The sequence below is a fragment of the Pelmatolapia mariae genome, unplaced genomic scaffold (genome assembly GCF_036321145.2).
Source record: "Pelmatolapia mariae isolate MD_Pm_ZW unplaced genomic scaffold, Pm_UMD_F_2 NODE_ptg000111l+_length_71928_cov_1, whole genome shotgun sequence".
In the NCBI taxonomy this organism is placed as follows: Eukaryota; Metazoa; Chordata; class Actinopteri; order Cichliformes; family Cichlidae; genus Pelmatolapia; species Pelmatolapia mariae.
The window spans coordinates 31,364-38,297 of record NW_027051821.1 but is presented as its reverse complement, the minus strand read 5'-3'; the positions used below and the strand labels follow the sequence as shown (position 1 = coordinate 38,297).

Sequence of the window (6,934 nt, the reverse complement as noted above, 5' to 3'; positions counted from 1 at the left end):
CACTGCAGTAAAGCTTCTGATAATCTTTCTGGGTCATGCACAATGATCTTTGTGTCATTAAAGGTTTTTAATATTTTTTTTCACATTCATATCTAAAACAGCTGTGTAGTGATTAATGCATTTGCCTCACAAGTGACAGGTTACTGATTAACTAATCCCTTAAAATAACCAGTGAAATGTGAAAGAAACACCTTAATCCTAAACAGCCTGATGGTCAAAGAAATCTTTATTAATCTTTCCCAATGGGAAACTGGTTTGCAGTGTCCACACATCATACAACACAAGAAAACAAAGAAACAAAAGAGAACAGTCCAAATTTCATCAGTAGCATCAACAAAGTCTTGTAGATGGTAACAACACTTACAGTTCAGAGTTATTGATCATGAAAACAGCAGCAGCTATAAAAGACACTTGATGTCTCTTGGTCTTCACTGCAGACGACCTGAGGGAAGCAGCTGAAAATCATTAAAGAGAGGATGGTCTGAACATATAATCACACAGGTCAGCTTCCTCAGCACCTGCCTGTTATAAAAGTCCACAAACTGAACCTGAGTCCTCCCTGAAAACTGACCAGCCACTTTAACCAGTTTACTAAGTCTGGTCTTATTGGTCAAAGACAAATTACTGTACAAAGCAATGATGCAAAACATTAACAGATTCAATAGAAATTTTATTTAAAAGGATCATTTCACATGAAACATTAAAACCTCTTTTAAAAAGTACAGTCCCTGTTGGACCTTTTTCACTGTAGCATCAAAGTGTGACTCAAAGGACAGAGACTTATCAAAAACAACCACCAAATACTTATAACTGTCCACCAGTTCAATGGCTGCAGCCTTTACTACTGTTAGTGCAGGATGATGTTGATGTTTGTTGATCTCTAACAATGGCTGATCACACCAAGAAGCAAACATCCACAACAGGCCCATGAGAATCCTCTTCATCATGAAGGAGACTCACAATGACTGTGTGGTGATGATGATGAGCTGAAGCAATGAGGAAATACAACAGAGTAAACACACAGAATAGACTGCACACACCCAACAAACATTTATCATGATTCCAGTCAGTCAGAGGTACGGAGCCTCTTTTATTCAGACGTCTGTGTCACTTTTAACTGTCTACTCCTCCACCCTCTGCTCTCAGCTTGTTGTCTCTGTGTAGATGTAGTAACAGTAACATATGAGGAACTTTATTCAACACCAGCAGCAGATTTCCTCTGGTTGGTTAACTTGATTGGTCCGTTCTGCTGACTGGAAGCATCAGAGCACCTTTCTTTGTAGACAGATGCTGTTTGCAAAATAATTAAATGGCATGTGATAAAATTATTTTGTTTTGCTTATAACTTAATATAAATGTGGCTTCATGCTTGTGTTGCAGCTTTAAGGCAGGGATGACCACGGGAGTTGCTTTTTCACTTCATATGCTTTATTTCAAAATCAGATCATTGACAAAAACATACAGCAGCTCCTCTTCAACTCCTAGCCCTTGGCTGCGGTGGAAAAGAACTACTCCAATCCCCTTCAAGGAACATACGTACAAAAGAGTTTTTCTGACACACCAATGGGGCGTTCAGTGCCGTCTTGTAAATATGACTACTCTGGCAGAATATCTCTCACACTTGGCAACTGAAAGGTTGCTGGTTTGATTCCACCTATAGACACTAAACCTCTCTGGGATTGTGTCAGGATGGGTATTTAGTTTAAAACTGCCAAATCAAACATGGAGCTTTAGCAACCTCCTGTGACACGCGGTTGATATGTTATTGCAGGACTTTTGATGTAAGTTAAAGATTTTCTTTTAAAAAAAGAAAAAGACAGCAAATACTTTCACTGTGGGTGTGTCCACACAGGTCTTTAATAATTATAATAATGTACACTTTATTGATCCCCATGGGATAATTACTCTCTCTGCATTTGACCCATTCACTCAGTGAATCAGTGGGCAGCCACTAATGCTGGGCTTACACTGTGCGATTTTTGGCCCATTTTGAGCCGATTTTTGAGTCGTGAGACCGTTTTGGTGATCGGCCTGAGTTTGGCCTTCATCGTGCGTCGTGCATCATGTATAAGTGGGGTAACAAGAAGCGATTAACACCTCACGACCAGCTCACGATCATCAATCGCTTGGTCGTGAGGATTTCAAACCTCACGACCGTCATGAGGGTGTCACAGCAGCCGCTTGCACTGCGCACGCGCAAACACATACAAGTCGGTGAAAAAGACGCAGCAGCACAGCTGTGCAGCGTGTGATCTGGACACAAGCGATGGAGGCACAACTTGTAGAACTTTTGAAAGCTCATCCGAGCCTTTTCGATGTGGCCTCACAAAATTATCACGAACACAACAACCGTGGAAATAGTTGGATTTACATTGCTGCTCAATCACAGCTGCTTGATGAATGTTTTTCATTAGCAATTTTGCAAAGTTGATTTTGGTGGTGTGCGTGTCTGTGTGAGTGAAGACAGAGAGGGAGAGAGAGAGCGACAGATTTTCTGTTATAACCTTCATTTTATGGACGCACAGTGTGAGCACTCAGGCCGCATCAGAGCATCGGGCGGTATAGTGTGAGACCCTGCATCGTGACCTACGAACTTCTAACCCCTGCGAGTCAATGTGCAGTTTGAGCAGAAGCTGAATGCAACTGAAAAAATCGCACAGTGTATGCCGAGCTTAAGCAGGTGCAACAGGGAGCAGTGTGTAGAGACGGTACCTTGCTCTGGGGTACCTCAGGGTAGCCGTTCAGTGGATTCAAACCCATGACCACTCTACCAACAGAGCTATCTGTGCCCTAAAATGAGTACGAGCCAGCCAGGAGTCGAACCTAGAATCTTCTGATCCATAGTCAGACGCGTTATCCATTGCGCCACTGGCCCGTAAGTGTCCCTCATGCCTTTTAGTTCAAAAGCAGAAAATCATATCTGTTTTCAGGGTGTTGCCAGGTGTGAGTTTATAACTGCAGTAAAAAGACACCCCTTTAACTTTTGTGCTATAAGTTAAGGAAACTCTCTTAATTCCGGAAAAATTGTCTATTTTAAAACTATAATTTGACTTTTTGGAGCTGTGTGACCTCATCTTTGTTCTGTGCTGAAAGCAGCTTCTTGATTCAGGCTGATTTTGTTTCCTCTGCTGTCTGACAGGGAATGATCCGCACAGACCTCGGATGATTTAGTGACACTGTTTGTCACAAGATGTGTGAAACACCGTGCGACACACTCATAGGTTTACTGCTCTTTGTGGATTTTACACAACTGAAATTCAACATGATACAAACAGATGTTTACAGCTGTAATCACTGATTTTCCACCACAGTCAGATTTAAATTAGCCTGATATAAACTGACAGCTGCTACACTTTTTTAACCTGACATAATGCATCACTGTAAACTTCACCACAGTACTGCACTGAACACTATTATGCAGTAAACTGTAGAAAACTGCTGGTGATCTGAACTGATCACCAATTGTGGTCTGTCAGAGATTTTCAACAAGTGCTTTAAATGATTGTGCAGATAATAATCTGGTGTTTCATTGTTTTCCATGAACAGGAGTGATGTTTCCTGTTTGGCACTGATCCAGCAGGACACCTGAGAAAACAAACAAGCAGCTTCTAAATAAATTGTGCAGAGCAGAAACCAACACAATGTTAGTCATTTGATTGTAATCTTATACCTAATCGGTGTATATGTATAAACTCTTTCCCAAGAAACCTGAATTCAAACGTTTCAGAGCCACATCTGTTTGTATTAAAGCGCCCTCTGGTGGAACTCATTTCCCTGACCTACAGTCTTTAAATCAGGAAGTCCCTCATATGTTAATCAGTTTCTGGAGCTCTGAGAAAGTTTTACAAATGTAAATCCTCTGTGTATTCAAAATTCATAATTCGAAGTCTAATGTTTGCAGTTATTCAGTCTATGAGGAAGTTTTTGTTTGTTTTTGCTGAAAAACCAAACGTGAACAATGCTACCGATAATATAATAGTATGGTGTGCCATACTATTATATTATCGGTGGCAGGTGTGATGTAACCTGATGTAACCTGAAAGCCAAAGTTAGTTTAGCTGATTCAGGAAAAGTGAGTGTTGGTATGTAGCACCAGGTTAATCTGACTGCTGGTTCAATCATGGCCTGTGCTGCCATCTGCTGAGACAGTTCAGCTGACCTGGAGAGAAAGTAGGAGAAAAACATTGTCAGTGCGTCTCTTTCATGAGGAGGGGAAAGAATGAATCCTGTGGTCAAAGGCAGAGAAGGAAATGAGATCTCTGCTCTCATTTTAAAAAAGCGTTGTCTATAATTTCCCTTTTATTTATCTTTTTTGTGTGATCCTGCATTTATCAAAGCTCCTCTATGTGAATATTGAGATCGATTACTATCAATTTGTGAGGAGAAATCTATGGAGACATTTAACAGCAAAGTCAACCAATCAGATTATTGATAGGTCTGCATCATATTACAAAGAACGGTGCACACATTTCGAGAAACTCCTTTGATTTCCTGACACAAATATCTAAACACCGGTGGCTCCCTGGATCAGTATCCTCCTGCTGTGGACCTCCTTTATGAAGTCATCGCCATTATTTATGCTTGTGCATTAATTACTTTGTGGTTATGTCCCAGTGTTTTAGATGTGGTGCCACCAATGATAGAAAAAATTAAACTGATGGGAGTTTTTGTAACCACAGCTATGCTTTTTTTTTTTTTTTTTTACTGTATATGTCAGAGCTCTTTCTGGCATGCAAACAGCAAAATGTCACTGAAAGGTAACATGGTTATTATTGGATAAGTTTGCTGTGAAGCAGGGGCAGATCTAGAAGGGTGGGATGGGGTGGCCAGTGCCACCCTAAAATGATCTCTTGCCACCCCAGATGCCACTCTGGTTTTGCATATGACAGAGTTGTTTAATACAATAAGATAGCATTAACACTTTGAGTATAGTTACAGTTAACACTGAATATGAATTCTAAAACTGAATATATTGCACAGTGTTTGGCTTTGATTTTGCCACCCCATTTGGCTTCCTTGCCACCCTAAGAAAAGTTCTCTAGATCCGCCCCTGCTGTCAAGTATTGAAACTGGCTGTGCCAACCAGGATAATGCAAAAGTTCCCTTCTCCAATTACAAGCGAGGTACTGAGGGTGAAGCAACAGAACTCCTCCCCCCGGTCGGCACAACCAGTGTCAGCGGCACAAATGATTGACAGCATCTTTATCCAAAAACAAGAATGGGCGTGGTAAAGGTTTTAGAAGATAGACTAACCTGAGGTTAGTAACCTCACTAACAATCCACACAACAGGAATCGTGCACTTTGACTGTGCTTCATGAAACATGTTTGCTGTAACATCTCCGTGGATCTGCTGGACTTTACTGTCTGTCTCCCTCGTGAGGTTTACCTGTGCAGGTGAGTTTGATTTTAAATCCTATCGATTTATTTCTTACACGCTGTTAGATGTTAGAGCTGCTTTAGTTTCAGCTGCTCACAGAGAGGACGCAGGTCTCCTGTCAACAAAACTCTTCTGTCATGTGAGAAAGTGGATGTTAGTGTTTAAATGTATTCACAAACGTTTACATAACAGTTTGTATAATGAAGCTGTGAAGAGAAGAGTCTGCTGTAAAAGACTTTAAAGCGGTGTCAGGTAAACATGGACAAACTGCTGTAAAGGTTTAATATTATTGATTTATCCTTCAGACACTTCTAAGAATAGAAAATCTACATTTACTTCAACCATCACTCCTTAAATCCCCTCAACTCTGCTCTGTTAACATGACTCACTGATGTCCCTCTGTGTAGTAGCTGGATCCCCTTTTCCCAAAAAAGCAGGAACTTGGGTGAACCACCGAAAGCAAAGGTTCCTTATTCTTTGTAGAAATGACTCTAAAGTCAGGCCAGTGATTATTTATCTGCAATTTGGAGATGATGAATCAGAATAATCTTTTGTGTTTGCAGCAGAATTAAAACGTAAGACGTTCATGTTAATGCAGCTGTTTTCTGTGTTATTGGCAAAACTGCAGTGTCATATTAATGAATACAGTACATGTTACTGATGGTAGCTGTGCATGTGACTCCCATGTAAATACATTCAGTTGAGGAAGATGACAGAGAAGAGGACAATACTGCACACACACAGGCAGGTATTTAGATAAATACTGTATTTATCCACAGAGGGGATCACATGAGCTCATTTAAAAACAAAACCCTTCAGTCATAATTGTAAAAGTACTAAACAGATAGAAATGAGTTCTCACTCAATGTGAACAAAACTTCAATTATGTTATCTGGAAACTGTAGAAAATATTCTGTAGTAAAATTGTTGATAAATAATGTTGAAGTCTGTCAGTAACTATGGAAAACAGTCTAATATAAACCCGACCATGACCTGGATACACTGTGAGGATTCTCTCTTACTGGTACACTCATCGGAAGACGCAGGTTAGATGAGGAAGCAGTATATCTGCTTCCTTTGGTGTTAGCAGTGGTGTCAGACAGGGTGCGATTTTGTCTTGAATTTTTTTTAATTTATGACTTTTCGATACAGCTGGCAGCCTGTAACACTGGGTGTATATTAGGATAATCGGCTTAATTTGAACTGACATACTCTTAAGGTTCATAAAAAGGTGAAACACCTCAGTCACTTTAATACTGATCAAATGAATGATGATGACATATACAGACAACACTGTAAGTTCTATGTGCAGACAAATACATTTGCACACAAATTCAGCTTTTTTCAGATTCTGTTAAAGTGGCTTTGTTTAAAGCATAATGCACACCGATATATACTGCCCCCTTGTGGTCATCTTGCTACAAACAATGCAGCATGCAGAAGCTGTGTACTACTGGTCACTTAGATTTCAATACTTAGAGGACAGTGGAGAAGCCTGAGGCAGCACATGTAAAACTCTACATCAACCTTTATGTAAACTTCAGAAAACATCTGCA

The 6,934-nt window shown here is 40.2% G+C and overlaps 1 non-coding gene across 1 annotated transcript; it reads right to left on the bottom strand.

Moving 5' to 3' along the window:
* Window positions 1-2,802: 2,802 nt before the first annotated feature.
* On the bottom strand, window positions 2,803-2,875 carry trnah-aug (transfer RNA histidin (anticodon AUG)). The gene has a single exon. It is a non-coding gene; the product is annotated as a tRNA-His (tRNA).
* Window positions 2,876-6,934: the final 4,059 nt, after the last annotated feature.